The sequence below is a fragment of the Dermacentor andersoni genome, chromosome 3 (assembly GCF_023375885.2).
Source record: "Dermacentor andersoni chromosome 3, qqDerAnde1_hic_scaffold, whole genome shotgun sequence".
Taxonomy (NCBI): Eukaryota; Metazoa; Arthropoda; class Arachnida; order Ixodida; family Ixodidae; genus Dermacentor; species Dermacentor andersoni.
Genome location: NC_092816.1, coordinates 85,590,569 through 85,610,362, shown reverse-complemented (window position 1 = coordinate 85,610,362; position 19,794 = coordinate 85,590,569).

Genomic DNA, 19,794 nt, shown 5'->3' with positions numbered 1-19,794 from the left:
CATCGACGCCGGGTTGTTTTAGCCCTAAACGTTCACAGAGAAACCGTACAAGTTTATTCCAAAACATCTCGAAACACTTTATTGATGCAGATAAACGGCACCATAAAATGACACTGTGCATTGTAATTAAGCAACAAAAATCTCCGTGGGCCGCACCCCCTTTTGCACGGACTATGGGACTGGTCCAGGCAGGTTATTGCTCCGACTGCGGGTTTGGTCAATGTACTTAACCTGTATAACTTTGGGAACTGCAGTGACGGTCTGCGATTCCGCTGCGTTGTGCTCAGGAGCCGTTACGTGTCTTTGCCGCAGAGATTTACTGTATATACTCCCCTTGTATGCGACCGCTTCTCAGGGGCTGCGGCAAAGGTGCTGTAGGGCGTCAGTCGCCACCCTTCATTGTGGGGGAGGCCGCGTGAAAGTAGGGCGTTTGCTCCACCCGTGGAGAAGCGTCACGCTGTGCCAGCGCGTGGAGGCAGCGATAATTCACGTTGCGAATCGTCATATCGTCTTTCTTTGCACGGAAGTCAATGTGATACGTTCTACCTACTCGTGCTTGCTTAACATTGCATAAATTTATTTAAAAACACATTTCATCTCGGCGTTTTTTTATTACGATAGCAGTTATGTGAACACTTCAGGCGAATTTCAGCCGTTGGCGTCGCCGTAATGTTCCGTATAAGGCCCACGTGTGATAACATCGCGGCCGCGCGCCGTCTATACTGTAGGTGCGAGGGAAACCGTGGGAGGGCAAGCCTAGAAGGATAAAAAGATTATGGGGTTTTACGTGCTAAAACCACTTTCTGATTATGAGGCACGCCGCAGGGAAGGACTCCGGAAATATTGATCACCTGGGGTTCTCTATAGCGTGCACCTAAATCTAAGTACACGGGTGTTTTCGCATTTCGCCCCCATCGAAATGCGGCCGCCGTGGCCGGGATTCGATCCCGCCACCTGGTGCTCAGCAGCCCAACGCCATAGCCACTGAGCAACCACGGCGGGTCAGCCGAGAAGGATGTTGGCTTGGCGCAGCGGCGTCTTCTCGCATGCGCAAGGGGGTGCGGGGAGACGTGAATGCGCTAGCGGGGGAGGTGGCGGGGGCGAGAAGAGGTGCAAGGTAATGCGAGTCTCGGTTTCCACTCCGGCGGTGGCTGCGCATAGCGCGGCTGAAAGCGGCCGCGCACGTCATATCTCGGAGGTAACCTGCTCTGGTTCCGAAGGCTCACTTACCTCAGATGGCCTACGACTTCGTGTGCGCGGTGGTATCGCACGCCTAGTTAACGTTGGGCAAAAGGCAGCACGGAGGGTAATTCGCTTGCCGCTCATGCCGCTCTTCATCACGCCAGCCTTCCGACAGCGAGACTCCGTGGTCATCGAGCGAGATGTATTCACATGCGCCTGTGCGCGCGCGACACCGTGCTTGGTAATTCCGTTAGTAAGCGAATTCTTGCAGCAGTTTTACAGCGGAGCAAACTACTAACCATACAGCGTATATCTAATTTGTTATCGCGATCAACGCTTCGTCTTTCGGGTGAAACTTTTTGGCTTTCAGTGTTTTGTTTCGTACGATGATTACAAAAATTGTATTCGTAGGTTCTGAATATTCTCGCTCATTGCATTTGAGACAGTACGTTTATATCGTTGCTTATAAAGATAAGAGATACTTCTGCTAGTCGAGTGGCAATTGAAGAACGAAACAGCCGTTAAACATTGCACACAAATTTATCACACTTATAAAAGCTTTATCACACTTATAAGGAAAGGTACGCAAGAAATATAAGAAGCCAATATTAACGCCTGCACAAGGAAGGTCACATTTATTCGCAGTCAAACAATTTCTGCACTAATTTAATTTTCGTAATACATCGATTCGCTTCACCGAGTCTTAGTCGGTAGTTAGCTCAATCAAGTATCTTTCTTCCTCTGGGTATGTGGAGGCATGTCACGTGGGCAAGAGAGAGAGTATTTTTGCGTGAACTCGCCTCCACAGCTACCTAAAAAATGGTCCTTCAATGAACAGTGCTAAAGAAATCGGCCGCCGTGGAGTTGTAGGAATGAGCTCTGGTTTGCTCGTTGTCGGAAAGAAAGAATACAAGGGCGAAAACATGCAGGCGATGGTTCCAAAACCAAAGATCGCACAACGCACTCGGTTAGTGAGAACGGGAAACAAATAAATTGCCACAAGATCGAATGTGAATACTTATGGATGAGAACAAGAAAATTCTATACTCTCTAACAATCAATATGCAATATATACACGACAAAAGAAGAAAGGAAGAAGAGGAAACGTCGCGAACATGGCAGAGCATGCAGCGTTTGAGTCGTAAAATAATATATACACAGTTCACTGCGTAATCGCGCTCGGTGCAAGTCCAATGGACGCGCGAAGAACAGCGCGCATAGCCGCAAGGTTCCGAGCAGTCTTCACAGCCGCCGACACAGAACACGCCGCCTTCGCTAAAGCTGCATCCAAAAAGGCAGCCCTCGGCTCGTCACAAGCAGCCAGAGCGTCGGTAGCCGAAGAGCTGGCGCGGCTACCAGCGCGCGTGCGGGGCCGGCGGTGCCACGGATTCTGCAACACCGACGCCGGCACGGCGTGCGGCGCGGGCCAGGTGACTGGTGTTGGTGTTGGCCAGGCTGATGCTGTACTCCTTGGCCCACCAGGGCACCGAGTCGAGGCCGAGCAGGTACATTGCCACTATGTGCACGGACAGGATTTCGCCCGTCACCGTCATCAGGTTCATCAGCACACCCGGACGTGCCTGCGACGGCCGAGAAAACAACACAGAACAGAATGGTTTTATCCGTATATATATATATATATACGGATAAATCTAAGTACGCGTAATCTAAGTATCTTTATCCGTATATATATATATATATATACGGATAAAACCATTCTGTTCTGTGTTGTTTTCTCGGCCGTCGCAGGCACGTCCGGGTGTGCTGATGAACCTGATGACGGTGACGGGCGAAATCCTGTAACCAGTAGCAACCAGTAACAATTCATGTACGGTTGCGAGCACAATTTTGCTGACCACAGATCCCGCGAACGTTTTAGCACCTTGAAATTGGTTGACGGACAGTTCGGTATCGAAATGGACAAAAAACTAGACATTATTACAGACATGCCGCCACCTAGCCTTTCCACCTCATTCCAAACGGATAGCCATTTCTCACCCGTCGGCTGCCTTCACAGGAAGTGACTTTGTGTGCACAGACTTTCGCTGGACCCTTTATATTTACCTAGGCTGCAAAGCACGCGTTCTCATTTATTTCTCGCCATAGCATCTGCCATTTTTTTTCAATTCGCCCTCTTGCCAGCTCTGATTCGCCCACGGGCTTGCTTCGGCCTATCTTATTGGCTCGAAATGCCGCCATTACAGAACTTGGCAATATGGCGGTACTAGCCGATTACCGCGACGGCATATACCCCTGGAGAAAAGTCGTGACGCTCGCGACCAGCGCCGTACCATGCCACGCGGCTTCATGTGTCCGAGGTGGTAGACGATGGCGTTGGTGGGCGTGGCGGCGGGCAGCATGAACGAGAAGGAGCAGCACACCGCCACGGGCAGGGCGTAGTACAGCGGGTGGTTCTTCGTTAGCACGGCCTGCGCGTTCGTTGACGGCATCTGTAGATACTATAAGTACATACGGCTGTTCGGAGCGAGGTGTTTGGACGTCACTTCTTTAAAAAATCAAATTGATTTCTCGGGGTTTACGTGCACAAACTACGATGTCATTATGAACTACGCCGTAGTAGGGCACTGCAGATTAATTTTTGACCACGTGTCTTTCTTTGTTTCTCGTTTTATTTTAACGTGCACGCAATCCGCGGTACACGGACGTTTTTTTTTTTTCCATGTAACCCCCCATGGAAATCCTGCCCACGCTGTCGGGAATCGAACCCATAAACTTTGCATCAAGTGTGTCACGAATAAACTTGGTTCCATGCAAATACTTCTAAGGGTCTAAGGGTAGCTACTGTCATGTCAGACGCCGGCACAGGCGTTTTGCGCGTCTTCCTCAAGACCTTGACAAACATACTTTTAAATCAGCGGCGCAGTCAGATGCTGGAACACCGCGGAGGTGTCCCCCCCCCTCCTCGCCCTCGCAAGTTCTGCGTGTGCGGCCTTCGCAGACCCCCCCCCCCCCCCCCCCCCACCCCTCCTTTCCTTTCCTCGTCCTATTTCCAGTGGCTGGCGCACAAGCTGTCCAAATCCCCTCCCTCCCCCGTTAGAAAAAACAAAAACAATTCCTGGCAGTGCCACTGTTCCAAATGATAAGATAATTCGGAGGCGCGATGTCGCAAGTTCGATATTCAGTCGTGGAGAACACATTACAATGAGAGAGAAATTTAAATACTGCTCGTGTGCCCCACTTGAAGTGCCCCACTGTGAATGGGGCGAAATATCCTGTATTTCAAAAGTTGCATTTGCGAATACGCGCCAGCTATGCGAAGCGCTGCTACTCATTACTTTTTGTTCGCAGAGGAAGACATGCAAGGACGCATATTGTTTTTCTACAAATGAACTGCACATTAATATTCAAGCTTGAAATTCCCGAATTACGACGCTTTGCATATAAAGGGGTGAAGCACATGTGTTTACGTATCAGCAGGACTGGGGCCGGGGAAGTCACCTGTGCACGTATTGCAATACCATATAGCAGCGTGCGCTGACATTTTCTTGACGTCTTCTTGCCCGAAGGAGGATGACTTTAAATGGTAGATATCGCAGACGCAACGCGGCAGTTAGAAGCACGTTGCGTCTGCGATGTGATAGCGCAAAATGTGATAGTTGTCTTAAGCAACAACAAAACTATGTTAAGTAGTTTCGATGGCGAGACAACGCTCAGTCAATTTCTAAAACAACGTGATTTAAGCTTCGAAGGAATACCCGGAAATGACCATTCCAGTGTGTGATCTTTAAGTTGGATTCATATGCGCGCACCAAATATATGAAACTCTCGCTATGCTTCCTTCGACATTTTTCTTTTCATGTTAAGAGGCATTGAAATGCTTGAGTGAACGTTGAAGCATATATACGGACAGGACGTTGCTGATTACTCGTGGCGCGGGGTTGCGATTTCCTTATGCAGCGAGACGTGCTCACTATATATGCACCCGCCATCCGAGCACTGCCAGTGAACTTGCCAATGGAGATTTTCAAGGTAACTATTTCGTCTACCCATTAAGGCTGTACGAGCATAGTTTCTACGGTCGTAGACGCGGCTGGCGCTAGCAAGCAGGAAATGAGTACGGGAAGCCGTCTCTGTAGATCGGTGGCTATTACGTTGCGCTACTGCGCTCGAGGTGGTGAGTTCGATCCCCACCGTGGTGCTCGCGTTCAGATAAGGGCGGAGTGCAAAAACGCTCCTTTATACCCTGCATTTCGTGCACGTTAAATAACCCCAGGCGGTCAGAATTATTTCGCAGTTTTCTACTATACGGCATGCCTCATAGTCAATATGACACGTGGTCTCGGCAACGTAACACCCAAGAATTTATTTTAAATGAATGCAAGCACCTCAGCAGAGTGACAAGTATTATTTCTTGTTTATGTCGGCTGGCCGAGACCGGCTGTTTGCGCAGCGCTTCAGGTTCAACGCCCACATATCTCGAATGTCTAAATATTATCTGGTATCGCTGTATTTAGTTACACCGGCTGTCATTCAACGATACTGGAATAAGACTACTACACTTGGCTGCACCTGACACCTGACCGAGAAGCAGACATGTAACTAAAACCGCTCTTTCCTGCCCTGCTGTTTCTCCCTATCGTTGCGCGTCTTTTTGTAGCATAACCGTGTCCGCTGGGCCACATCTGTTTCCGTGCTGCGTTCCGTGCCCTGTCACCTCGGTTGAATTTTTTTTCTAGATGCACTGGGAGCCCCAGAAGTCTTTCAAGTAATCTAATACATCTACAAAACAATAATTTTTCGCCCGTCTTCCTGTCCGCGATTCATCAGGTAGCCCTTAACGATGCATACCAGAGCCCAACCGTAATGTTTAAGAAAAAAAGCAAACATAAAATTTTCAAGGTTTCTTTCTTAGCACTTTTATTGCAGCACTCAGCAACACAACAGTTTCTTGCTTCAGTATGCCGTCACTGTGCGGCCACCCAAAGTCTAGGTGCATTCGGTGTTACGCACGTTATCCGTGCGCCAGCAATGCCGGGGCACTACAGCTACAAACTTGCAATACGGCAGCAGTGACGTAGCCCAATTTGGGGCGAGATGGGTCTCTTAATGGTGGAGCGTCTGTCTCGTCTGTGACACGTACAGTATAGGCCAAAGGTTGGAAAGCCGCATGGCCGAACCTAGTGCCGTAGAACATAAAACTATATTCCTTTCTGACTTTATCCGGATCTCCTGATGTCACATTTACGTAACTGCAGATGCAAGCACCGGGCAGTGACTCGCAGCGTTGATTGAACAGCACAATCAAACGCTCTCCGCATTTAGAGGAGGTCACTTTGCTTTGAAAGCAAATAGCATTGACTATACCTCAAAAAGTTTCTTCTTATGGAACTGGCAGACAAGACACGAGAAATAAGCTCAAATGTAGAGGGTTTCGGTGGATCGCAGCTAACGCAGTGAGAGTAGATAAACGGGTGAGGAAGGCGGTGCCGGCGTCTGCAAATGGTTTGTAGACAGTGGCCAGAACTATCGGTAGGTAGCCATCTTTTATTGCTTTCGTTGAGAAAGTTGACACAATCTGGAGGCCGTATCCAAAGGCTTATAACATGGCGATATGGCCGCGTATTATTGGTAAAGGCATCGTTGTTTCCGAAAATTTTGTTTAATACGTAGCAGGGATTATTGCCGTGCCTACCACATCAATGACGACGGGTATCATTAGCGAGCTAACGGCCGAGTTGCTGGCCAGCTCGCTCATGAACGACGCCAGCAGACAGAGCGCCGAAAGCACGAGCTTGCTTGGACCCAACTAGAGAACGGCCAGCGTGGTGGCCACCGTGCGGGACAGGCCACTTTTCTGGAACAAATCAACTGTGGGCGTCAGTGGTCTTGGTGTTATTCTCAAATCAGGCGCCGCGAGCCGAAAAATTCGCGGTAATTTATTTGCAGTGCTTTACGTTTCGAAGTGTTTGCAGTGCCCGGAGTTTGATGTATTGGGTTCCCCCAACGAAACCGTTGAAAGTAAATCATGATCGATCAATTGTTTGAATGATTCATTGGTTGATTGATTGAAGCACGTCGCTTGGGTGAGATCGAGACGTTAGATTATCAAAAAAGCTCTACAGAAATAATTTATGTAGCACCAGATCCTCAACGCCCATGATTGGAAACAGTAGAGCGGTGTTCTAAAGCGAAGCTGTATATGGCTAGCCGATTCGTCTGTCCGTCTGTCTGTCGGTCGTCTGTATGCCGAAAACTCCTCCGGCGACACCCTCTGCGCATGCGCTCGATTAGCCAACACCACTTAGGATAGCACAAGGCCTGTTTACTCCGATCCATCACGTTACGCTACCTGGCTGGAAATTTCCATTGTCAAGCATGACGTGATGCAAGTGGTGACGCCACAACCACTGTCGCCTACTCGGGAGCACCCCGTAAGTTTCTGTGGCAGTCGGGCTAGGTAACATGACGTCACAGACCGGAGTGAAAAGGCCTTGTGCTATCTATAAGTATAGATAGCGCAAGGTAGAGGTATAGTGTTGGATTAGCTCTGTCGCAGCCGAGCGCGCGCAGAAATTTGTCTCCGGCTCCGAAATAGGAAGGCCACGCGTCCACGTACTCCTGAGGAGCGGGCAGCTTTCGGTCAGCAACGCCACGAGCAGAACCGGGAACGAGCACGTCTACGCCATGCCGATGTGGCAGCCCGGACACAAGGACAGGCTTGAGCAGCCGAGCGCAAGCATCAACTGCGTACTGAAGATACGGCAGCCTGCCAAGCCGTAGTTTAATCAACCGCCGGGATTAACCCAGTGATAAACACCGGGGCCGCACGTTTCAGGATTCGCGGGTTAACCATCGGTACGGAGTGCTTGGGCGGTGATATTTTTTAGAAGCTGCTCGTATAGCATTCTCTGAAACACGCAAATTTACAGGGGTTAAAATTCTAAAAAATGGCCGGAGAATGATGTTTACTAAGAGTGTGAATACGTTTCAATTCCTGTCTCTTGTGCAGCGTTATTTCTTGCATTCCACATAAACCTTTCAATTGCGCGGTCACTAGCCCACTGGCCATCGGGCAGCGCTGCCAGGCCCCCGCACTCGGAATGTAGGTGGAGACCGAATGAACGATGTCAAAAAAGCTGGCAAGCAAGTACAGGGTAACTGAAGTGTAAGTAAACAACCAGGAATCATAAAATGTAAGTGAGAGGAACAGAGACTTCAATTTGGGTGCAGAGGATAGAAACAAAAAGACCGTGGAGATTTATAAAGAAAAAGCAATAAATGAATTCGAAAGGGAAATTTGTATGAAACGCAAAGCCTTGCAATTTTCTATACACAGTTCGGTCTGGTTGGCTAAGGAGAAAAAATATAGCGGAGAAAATAAAAATATGTGCCCCAGGATAAGGCATGTGTGTGCTGCAAAAAAAAAAAAGAATGAAAGAGAGAACGACTGATCACAGCGTAATGGAATGCCAAGATATTGACCCAGCGAGACTCGTGGGTAGGTAAACCTTCCAGAAGTGCTTCGATTCAAAGAATATGGAAGGGAATAACTGGTCAGCAGTCGAAATAAGAGACGAGTGTTGGTGGAAGAAAGGCAGGGAAGGTGTTGATAGAACCGGAGTCATTGAAAGTGTAGGTAGCGGTGCAGCAAAGTGACAGCTGCTTTAAATACGTAAGTTAAGATCAAGGTCAGATAGTAAAAGGCTAGATAGGGATAAATGTAGTCATCATCATCATCTTCAGCCTGGCTACGCCTACTGGATGGCAAATGCCTCTCCCATACTTCTCCAACTATCCCGGTCATGTGCTAATTGTGGCCATCTTGTCCCTGCAAATTTAATCTCATCCGCCCACCTAACTTTCTGCCGCCTCCCTGCTACGCTTCCCTTCTCTTGGAATCCAGTCCGTAACCCTTATTGACCGTCTGTTATCTTCGCTCCCCATTACATGCCCATGCCCATTTCTTTTTCTTGATTTCAACTAAGATGTCATTAACACGCCTTGTTCCCTCACCCAATGTGCTCTCTTCTTACGTTACACCCATAATTTTCTTTCCATAGCTCGATGTGTCGTCCTCAATTTAAGTATAACCCTTTCCTAAGCCTCCTGGTTTCTGCCCAATTAAGACACAGCGGTTATACACTTTTATCTTGAAGGGTAATGGCAACCTGCTGTTCATGATCTGAGAATGCCTGCCAAACGCACCCAGGCCCATTCTTATTTTTCTGATTATTGAGACTCACGATCCGGATCCGTGGTCACTACCTGCCCTAAGTAGATGCATTCCCTTACCAATTCCAGCGCCTCGCTACATATCGTAAACTGCTGTTCTCTTCCGTGGCTGTTAAACATTACTTTAGTTTTCTCAAGATTATTTTTAGACCCGCCCTTCTGCTTTGCCTGTCCAGGTCAGTGACCATGCATTGCAATTGGTCCAATGAGTTACTAAGCAAGGCAATATCATCAGCGAATCGCAAGTTGCTAAGGTACTCTCCATTAACTCTTACCCCCAATTCTTCCCAACCCAGCAGGTCTCTGAATACCTCTTGTAAACATGCTGCGAATAGCATCGTAGAGATCGTATCTCCCTGCCTGACGCCTTTCTTTATTGGGATTTTGTTGCTTTCTGTATGGAGGACTACGGTGGCTGCGGCACCGCTATAGATATCTTCTGTATTTTTACATACAGCTCGGCTACACCCAGATATATATATATATATATATATATATATATATATATATATATATATATATATAGATATATATAGATATATATATATATAAAGGGCACGGTATATCGCGCACATGTCTCTGTCACCTGATTGATATTGTGAATATGGTCTATTGTTGAGTAGCCTTTACGAAATCCTCCCTGGTCCTTTGATTGACAGAAGTCTAAGACGTTCGTGATTCTATTTCTGATTACCTTAGTAAATAGTTTGTAGGCAACTGACAGTAAGCTGATCGGTCTATAATTTTTCATGTCTTTGGCGTCCCCTTTCTTATGGATTCAGATTATCTTGACGTTGTACCATGATTCCGGTACGCTCGAAGTAAGGAGGCATCGCGTATACAGGGTGGCCAGTTTTTCTAGAATAATCTGCCCACCATCCTTCAACAAACGTGCTGTTACCTGATTCTCCCCAGCTGCCTTCCCCCTTTGCATAGCTCCCAATGCGTTCTTTACTTCTTCCGGCGTTACTTGTGGGATTTCAAATTCCTCTAGACTATTCTCACTCACATTATCGTCGTGGGTGCTACTGGTACTGTATGAATCTCCATAGAACTCCTCAGCCACTTGAGCTATCTCCTCCATATTAGTAATGATATTGCCGGCTTTGTCTCTTAACGCAGACATCTGATTCTTGCCTATTCCTAGTTTCTTCGTCACTGCTTTTAGGCTTTCTCCGTTCCTGACAGCATGCTCAATTCTATACATATTATAGTTCCTTATGTCAGCTGTCTTACGCTTGTTGATTAACTTAGAAAGTTCTGCCAGTTCTATTCTAGCTGTAGGGTTAGATGCTTTCATACATTGGCATTTCATGATCAGATCTTTCGTCTCCTGCGATAGCTTACTGGTATCCTGTCTAATGGAGTTACCACCGACTTCTATTCCACACTCCTTAATGATGCCCATAAGATTGTCGTTCATTGCTTCATCACTAAGGTACTCTTCCTGAGCTAAAGCCGAATACCTGTTCTGTAGCTTGATCCGGAATTCCTCTATTTTTCCTCTTACGGCTAACTCATTAAGCGGCTTGTTATGTACGGATTTCTTGCGTTCCCTCCTCAAGTCTAGGCTAATTGGAGATCTTACCATCCTATGGTCACTGCAGCGCACCTTGCCGAGCACGTCCACGTCTTGTATGATGCCTGGGTTACCTTAGAATATGAAATCTATTTCATTTGTAGTCTTGCCATTCGGGCTCCTCCACGTTTATTTTCGGTTGGCCCGCTTGCGGAAGAAGGTATTCATTATACTCAAGTTATACCGTTCTCAAAACTCTACTAATGACTCTTCCCTGCCCTTCCTAGAATCTATGCCATATTCCCCACCGACTGCTCTCCAGCCTGCTTCTTGCCTACTCTGGCTTTGAAGTCGCCCCTCAGTATAGTGTATTTCATTTTTACTTTACCCATCGCTGATTCATGCCACGTAAGATAGCCCATGTCTTAGCAGAGGATAACGTCCCTCTCAGTGAATCGCGAAATTCGATCCAATTTTCCGCTTGCAGCTGTCTGGCATACTCATTTATCTATTTATTTATTTATTTATTTTACAAAATACTGCAGGCCCAAGCTAGGGCCCATGCAGGAGGGGCATCAAAAAGGTTTACAGAAGCACTGGTAAAAACATCAAACAGAAATCATGATAGATCATGAACAGAGAGAGAAAGAAATAATGTATACATAAAGATGACGTATAAATGAGTACCATAAATGAGTACCGTGAAAAAAATTATAAACATTGCAACTTTAGTAAAAACAGTCATTTGCAAGAAAAAAAAACAAGAAAAGCGCTTCACATTATGACGTCAATGTGTCGAATGAATCACTGTTCTGAAGCATACATTGCGGCAAAGCGTCCCAGTCTGTAATCGTTCGTGGAAAAAATGAAAACGTTTATGTGTTAGTACTTGTCCTAAACGGTGTTATCGATTCAGCATGACGATTTCGAGTTAGTCGTGACATCAGAGGTTGGATGTACGGAGCAGGGTCTAATGCGAGATGGTTGTTTTTCAAGTGAAAAAGAAACTTTAATCTCAGAATTTTGCGACGTAGCTTAAGTTCCTAGATATTATTTTGTTGCATCATAAAGGTTGGGGAGTCCGTCATGCGATATCGAGAAAAGATAAACCGAATGGATTTACGTTGAATTATTTCTAGAGCATCAATGTTTTGTTGACGAAGGAGGAAGCCACAGGATGGCGTAGACTGCAGACGGGTTCCTTTCCAAATCTTTACATACTAAGCAGGATGTTCCCCACGCAATATTGCGCCGTATGCCCGTGGTGCGGAGCAAGGCCAACACTATATCACATCACATGGGAATGCGAGAGAAACAAGACATTCCACAAACATACGACGCCAAGTGCGGAGCAATGGGAGAGCCGGCTCACCAGCTGCGAGCTAGGGGTCCAAAGGGCCCTCATAGCACACGCAAGCGAGGTGGCCCGACTGAGTGGTGCCCTGGACTAGGGGCCCACCCAAGGCTGAAGAGGACCCAAAGTGTTCAAGAATGAAGACTTCGTCCTCAACTCGCTAATATCTTAAAGAACCAATAAAGTTTTCCATTCCATTCCATTCTTAGTGTGTGGGCCCCAAATAACACATGCATATTCGAGGGCAGCTCTAATGATTGAATTATAGGCCGACAGCTTGACGGATGGAGGGGCTTGTCGAAGTTTATATCTGAGGAAGCATAACTTACGGAAGGCGGATGCGCATATGTTAGATACGTGGTTATTCCAACGGAGATTCTTTGTTATTTTTACTCCAAGGTACTTATATTCGCTGACTTCTTTGAGTGGGTGAGATGATAGCGTGTATGGAAACGAGAAGTAATTTTTCTTTCTAGTTCCATTCATGTACACTGTTTTTCCGGAGTTTAGCTTCATACCCCATTCGTTGCACCACTGATAAACATTATTCATGCAATTATTTAGAAGCACCTGATCGTCTACGCTATCAATTTCCTTAAACATAACGCAATCGTAAGCGAATAGCCTTATTGCGACAGGTTCAGGGATAACATTACCAATGTCATTAATATATATTAAAAAACGCAAAGGTCCTAAAACAGTTCCCTGGGAACCACCTGATGTAACCGGAAGTTCGGATTAGCAGTAATCGTTTATATTAAAGAACTGTGTGCGATTAAATAAGTAAGCGGAAATCCAATCACAATAAAGTTTGGAAGGCCAATATTTTTAAGTTTGAAAATAAGTTTAGCGTGAGGAACTAAATCAAAGGCGTTCTTGAAGTCCAAAAAAATAACATCAATTTGTCCGGATTTATCTAGAATAGTTGCGAAAGTATGTTACGACTGAGACCAATTGAGTAACAGTGGAAAAACCCTTCCTGAAACCATTTTGAAAAGGGGTTAATATATTCCTATTGTTTAAAAAGTCAGTGATATAGTTGGCTATGATATGATCAAGAATTTTGCAATAATCAGACATCCACCCGTTCGTAGCAATTGCTACAAAGGAAACCCGTGTAGGTTCCTCGAAAGAAAAGCCTCATAGTTGAAGAAAAATTCGTCCTGGTCCGGGACTCGAACCCGGGACCTTCGCCCTGCCATCTGCTAGCCGCCTGGTTAGCTGAGATGGTAGAGCGGCTGCCCCGGAAAGGCGGTGGTCCCGGGTTCGAGTCCCGGACTAGGACGAATTTATCTTCAACTATGAGGCTTTTCTTTCGAGGAACGGTTTCCTTTGTAGCAATTGCTACAAAGGAAACCCGTGTAGGTTCCTCGAAAGAAAAGCCTCATAGTTGAAGAAAAATTCGTCCTGGTCCGGGACTCGAACCCGGGACCTTCGCCCTGCCATCTGCTAGCCGCCTGGTTAGCTGAGATGGTAGAGCGGCTGCCCCGGAAAGGCGGTGGTCCCGGGTTCGAGTCCCGGACTAGGACGAATTTTTCTTCAACTATGAGGCTTTTCTTTCGAGGAACGGTTTCCTTTGTAGCAATTGCTACGAACGGATGGATGTCTGATTTTCCCTTTATTCATTACTTCTCTCCACCTTGCGGGTTTCCGCAGAACTACTACGTCAAGAATTTTGCAACAGGAAGAAGTGAGACATATTGGGCGATAATTTGAGACCAATGACTTATCCTCTGTTTTGAATACTGGCACGATTCCCGCTGTTTTCCAATCGCATGGAATGCTAGATGAACGTGGAGAAGCACGGAAGATGATTACAAGATAACTGGCAACCATCTCGGCATATCGACGCAGAAACGCAGTTTGGATATTATCAGGGCCTGGTGAAGTGTTAGTCTTAATTCGGCCACGGCGGCCGCATTTCGATGGGGGCGAAATGCGAAAACACCCGTGTACTTAGATTTAGGTGCACGTTAAAGAACCCCAGGTGGTCGAAATTTCCGGAGTCCCCCACTACGGTGTGCCTCATAATCAGAAAGTGGTTTTGGCACGTAAAACCCCATAATTTAATTTTTTTTAAGTGTTAGTCTTCAAATCGTGGAGCATAGACGCCACTCCTGATAATGATACGATGTCACAGTCAAGATGACATGACGTGGTATCGACGCATGCGCCATCGCAAGCCTTTGGGAAAACGCTCTGAAAGTAAACGTTAAAATGCCAAGCGATTCTTTGTTTATCTGTAACAAGGATGTCGTTATGTATTATTGGATTAACGCCTTCTTTATTCCGGCACGAGTGGGGCCAGAATTTTTCAGGGGCAGTCTGGATAAAGTTTGGCAGCGAATGTTGAAAATAGTTCTGCTTTGCACGGCTTACAGCTTGGTTGAATACTGTCTGATTCGTTCGGATAATGCTGTGGGAGGCACCGCGCCGTCTTAACCGCTTTAGTTTTCTTTTCTTGCGCAAGATGTCGCGCGTTATCCATGGGTTCTTTTTCTTCATCTTTTTCGTTTTATTTGGCACAAACTTATCTATGCAGTACAAACATAACTGTTTAAATCGATCCCATAGCTCTGAAACATCAGTCCCACAAAAATTGCTGAGGTCAAGATCAAGGTAGTCTAAAATACTTTCATCTTCAGCACGAAAAAAGTTTTTAATAGTCACCGTTTTTATAGGAGAACTATTTCATGCTTTTAGAGGGCATGAGAACTTCACCATGTAGTGATCTGAAAGACCTGGTTCGACTGACACAGAAAAAGTTTCCATACATCGGCTTACAAAAACAAGATTCAACATTGAGGATGAACTGCTTTGAATACGAATAGGTTGCTTAACCACTTGCTGCAGGTTCCTAGACAACATTAAGTCTAGTACACTCTGAACATGCAGGCTATGCACATGAGAAGCAAAAGGATTGTTCCAATCAACACCGGGAAGGTTGAAATCGCCACCAATAATTATTGCATCCTGTGGGAAATTCGACATGTGTTCGTATAGATCATGTAAAAACTGCGGGGGTGCTTCGGGAGAACGGTACGCTGCGAATAGTAATAAAGAAAAGCCCCAGCATGACAACTTCAATGAAATACTTTCATGATTGTCGATTTGTCTTAGAAGAGTTGCTGGAATGTTGTGTTTAACCAAGACAGCGAGGCCGCCCCCTCTTGTATTTCTATCCCGCCTAAAAATTTGGTACGAAAGTAGAAAGATACTGCTGTCATGAATGTCATCACGGAGCCAAGTTTCCGTGATTACGACGACATTAGGGCTGTTTCCCAGAATGATGGCTTCAAGCTGTTCACTTTTATTCACAACACTGCGCGCGTTTATATTTAACAGACGCAGCTCTTCAGCACATGAAGTTTCCTGTCAATTTTTGATGGAGGTTCTTTGACGGTGAACCAATCTTACCCTAGAATTGGCGTCATCGTCCCATGCAATTGCGCTTTTGCTTTCCGTTTGCTTCTTCCGTTAACGTTGCTATTATTGCCCTAAGTTTAGTGTTAAATGTTTGATTTTTCCAGCGCTTGGTTAAGCTGCGCCGTTCCTCCCACAGGTGCAGCAGGTATGTGTTGACTGCAGGCGTTTTCGCGTTAATTGACATGTTTCGTGTTCCGGCTTCGCGCGCGACTTTGAGTTCCTTTGCCCAGTCCTCAGCTGCGTTGGGAGGTGTTGTGGACGTTGGATATTTTCTGTACGCCGTCCAGTTTGTGACTCTGGACTGCTTTGGTGGAAGTTTGAGCCGGGGTGTAGTCATTGAATAGCAAATAAGATAGTGGTCACTTCCCAGATTTTCGTCTAAATTCCTCCATTGTCCATCCGCTATGTTTGGCGTGAAGGTTAGGTCGAGGTAGGTGTCACCGCACACGCTGTTTCCTTATCTAGTGGGTGTTAGTGGGAGAGTTACTAGTTCTAGATCATATTTGTCTGTAATTTCTATCAGGCTTCTGCTTTTATAGATATCTTGGTGGTATCTCCAATTGATGTGGTGAGCATTGAAGTCGCCTAGGAGTACGAATTTGTCTTTTCTTCCCAGATGACCTAATGCGTACTGAATTTTTGCCGCAAAGAGCGGTCGATGTTCCTTGGGAGCGCTGTATATGTTGCAAATAAAGGTCGTTGCGCTCCCTTTCTTCGATGTGCGTATTTCAATGATTTGGTGTTCGGTTGCGCATTGAGCGCCATAGTGTACGTTCACCGCAATTCCTTTATGCAGTAATGTAGCAACACGCAGGTATTACTCATGCATAACTGTGTAGTAATCCCTTAGCTTGACTGCACCCTTTCATACTTCTTGGAGGCATATCATAACAGGTTTGTTGATGGCCGAATCGATGTATCTCTGTAGCGCTTCCGCTCTTCTTTGGAAAGAGCGGCAGTTCCAGTTCCATATCTCAGCGGCATCTGCCGCTCTGGGCGTTTGACTGGCCATTGTTGATCACGCTTTCGACGTCCGTCGAGTCCAAGATTTTGCCATTCTTGGCTTTTCTAGCCGACGGTGCGCTGGGGTTGCTATTCGCTCTTTTACGCAGTGGCCTTTGTCGGGCTACCGTTTCTTCTAGGTATCTTTATGTCCCTTTAAATCAGCCTATAGGTTTTGGAAGTTTTGGATGCTTTGCATCTGTAGCACTAGGAGTTGTAGTGTTTTGTCCGTAGAGGGTTTCGCTTTCGTGCGTTCTTGTTGTGCCGCATGTGTGGGTTTTGCTTGTTCCGCCTTAGCTGTGAGTTGGCTCTTGAGTGTGGCGATCTCCAGCCTAAGGTATTCTAAGCTTCGCTTGAGTTGCCTATTTTCTAACACAATTTTTGGTATTCTGGGTTGGATGTTATGGAAGCCGTGGTACGAACCATCCCCGCCCAGTTCACCTTGTTGTCGGTTGGTTGCTTGTTCGTAGGTGGAGTGGGAGATCTTCGGCTGGACCCTGTAAGAATGGGTTGGCGGTTGGAAGCGGGGTGGTCTGAAGAGTCAGAGTCTTCATGTTGTCTTCGTCGCTCTCTTGATCGGGATCGCTGTCGTCGTGATGACAGCGCTTGTATGTCTTCTTGTCGCTTTAAGTTGGCCATCCGCCATCGTCCGTTTCGTACGTGTCGTACCACCGTGGCCTTGGTACAGACTCCTTGATAGGAGTTTTGGGTAGTCTGGATGAAGAGTTCCTAGGCATTTTCTTGTTTTGTTTTGTTAAATTGGTAGCGCTTGATGTGGTCAGACTATTATTTTGAAGTCTTCCTTTGGTAACGGAGGTAGTCTGTTGGCTCCTGGCTTTTCCTTTATCGGTGGTTTCTTGGCTGGTGCGAGGTGCTGGCTCGACGAGTCGTAGGCACGCCCTGCTCCCATGGTCTTTCTTCCAACTCTTGCGGGAGCCTTCTTATGGCGAACAGTTAACACCGTTTGCCAGTCTCCTCCTTTGCCCGCCTCCTGCCCGACGCGTGTGGCGGGCTTATCGGTGTCTTGTAGGATGATACCATCCCCTTCGTCACTGTCTCGGTACTCCATTTGTTCCCGGTCCAGGTCCGAGAGCGTCGCTCGTACTTTTATTGGTTCGTGCGAGCGTGAAGCTTCAATCTGGTTTGCTTTAGGCGTGCTCGTCGTAGCGTTGGTCGCCGCCGCGGGCATCGCCGCTCCGGCCGCAGCCGGCGTCGCCATCTGTTACGGCAGCGCGCACGGCGTCTCCCGCTCAGCAGCCGACGCCATCGTCGTAGTCGGCATTAAGTGCAATCCGCACACGTGTGGCGACCACGAAAAGGCGAAGAGCTCACCGCTAACACTGGTATGTGCAGAGTCATTAGGTGTTCTCGAATCACGTATTCCACATGAAATCGATGACATCGCAGGAAAAGCTGATCAAAAGATAGAAAATCGCGGAGCTCCATGCAGAGCCACCCGCTCTGCTCGGCTCTACTTCGGCGTCCTGCGGGGGTCAGAGGATGCGTCGCGAACTTGACCCAGCAAGATTCAGTACGCGCGAAACTGTCTCTCACGGCCGAGCTGCTCTTCGATATCTGCGTCACAACGCCGGCCGCGGCCGCTGTGCTTTAACAAAGAGTAACGAAATTGGTCGCAATAATGTCGTGGGTCAGAGGAAGCGCCAACTATTGTCCAAGTAAGATTCAGGACACGCGAAACTGTGTCACAAAGCCGGGTGCGGAGAGCATGCCTAAACACTACCGAAAAGACTTAAAATAACGTTGGGCTTCCTACAAAGCGTCGCCAACATCTCCCTGCGCGAGTCAATAAATCAAATTAACTACGCCAGGACGGCCGAGCTCTTTTTCGGTAACTGCGTCACAAGTCTGGTTTCCGTGGCGTAAAAACCTGAATTGGTAGAAATGCGTCGCAGACTGTGAAACTAAATTTCACACCTTCCCGTAGTCCAATAGTGCAGTGGCGTCATGCCGAAGTGCACAAGGAACGCAAGAATACGCCGGGAGCCCAACAAAGCAAGGTATATATGCAAAAGAAACTGGTCTACGAACAGGCGAACTTCACATGCGCAGCCGGCCTCGCTTGCTTCGGTGACGCGTCTGGCGCATGACGCATACATCTGTCGCGCCTTGCGTGCCGCTAGCTTGTTGCTAGGTGACGCAAGAAAAATAAGCCCCAAAGTATAAGTTTATTTATACGCAAAACATTTAAGTTCTAGCGGGAAAAAATAAAAATATATAAAACGTTGTCTAAGTTAATTTAACATTCTTTTTTTTTTCGATGCTTGCGTCAGCTAACGGACGGGATTAACACTAGGCGTGGCCTGTTTGCTGTTGTCAGTTTTTTCCAAGTGTACCCTCTTCTCGAATTTCTTTTTCTATGATGATGCCTTGGAAACGCCTCCGTAGCTGAAGCACCCGTGACAGCATCAGCGGAGTCAGTCGACTGACCCGAAGGGCAACACGGAGCTTCGTGGCAGTATACGCCAGTTATTCTGAGATCTGTCGTCCGAGTGCACATCCTTCGACTGAACAATGCAGATGGCACTGTGCCTTGAGAAAATCGTGTTTAGAAAAAGTTTATTTCAACAAGAGACGATACGAACACTGAGTCACACTCACGGCACAATTCCACCAGGACGACAACATATACAAAGTACGAAGCATTGTGCACACTGCACGTTTTCAAAGTAGCGTCCGAATCCTCACTCACTAACATAAAACCCCATAAACCAACGGAAGTGCTCAGTTACACGTAATATAATTGTCACATATATAAAATGATGGTCAATTATACGGTGTACATAATGGTTATGTGACAGAGACACTATACATAATTTTGTAGTGATGGTATGAGATGTATATGTAAAATATGATCATGTGTACGAGAGCAGGGGCACCTACATTTCATGCACATTCAATAATTCCTTCTGATGGTCTGGCTACAAGAACCAGGCTGGTCGAAAATTAAGCCATACGTGTCCATGTTGACAGGAAGATGCTGTATTGGAACCGTATTTTCATAGGCAACACTGCTTGGAAGCCATGACGAAGGACGCCCTTAGCTGCTCTAGGTAGTGTTTTTGAGATCGATTAATGTTATCTTCAGCAATTGTGACAA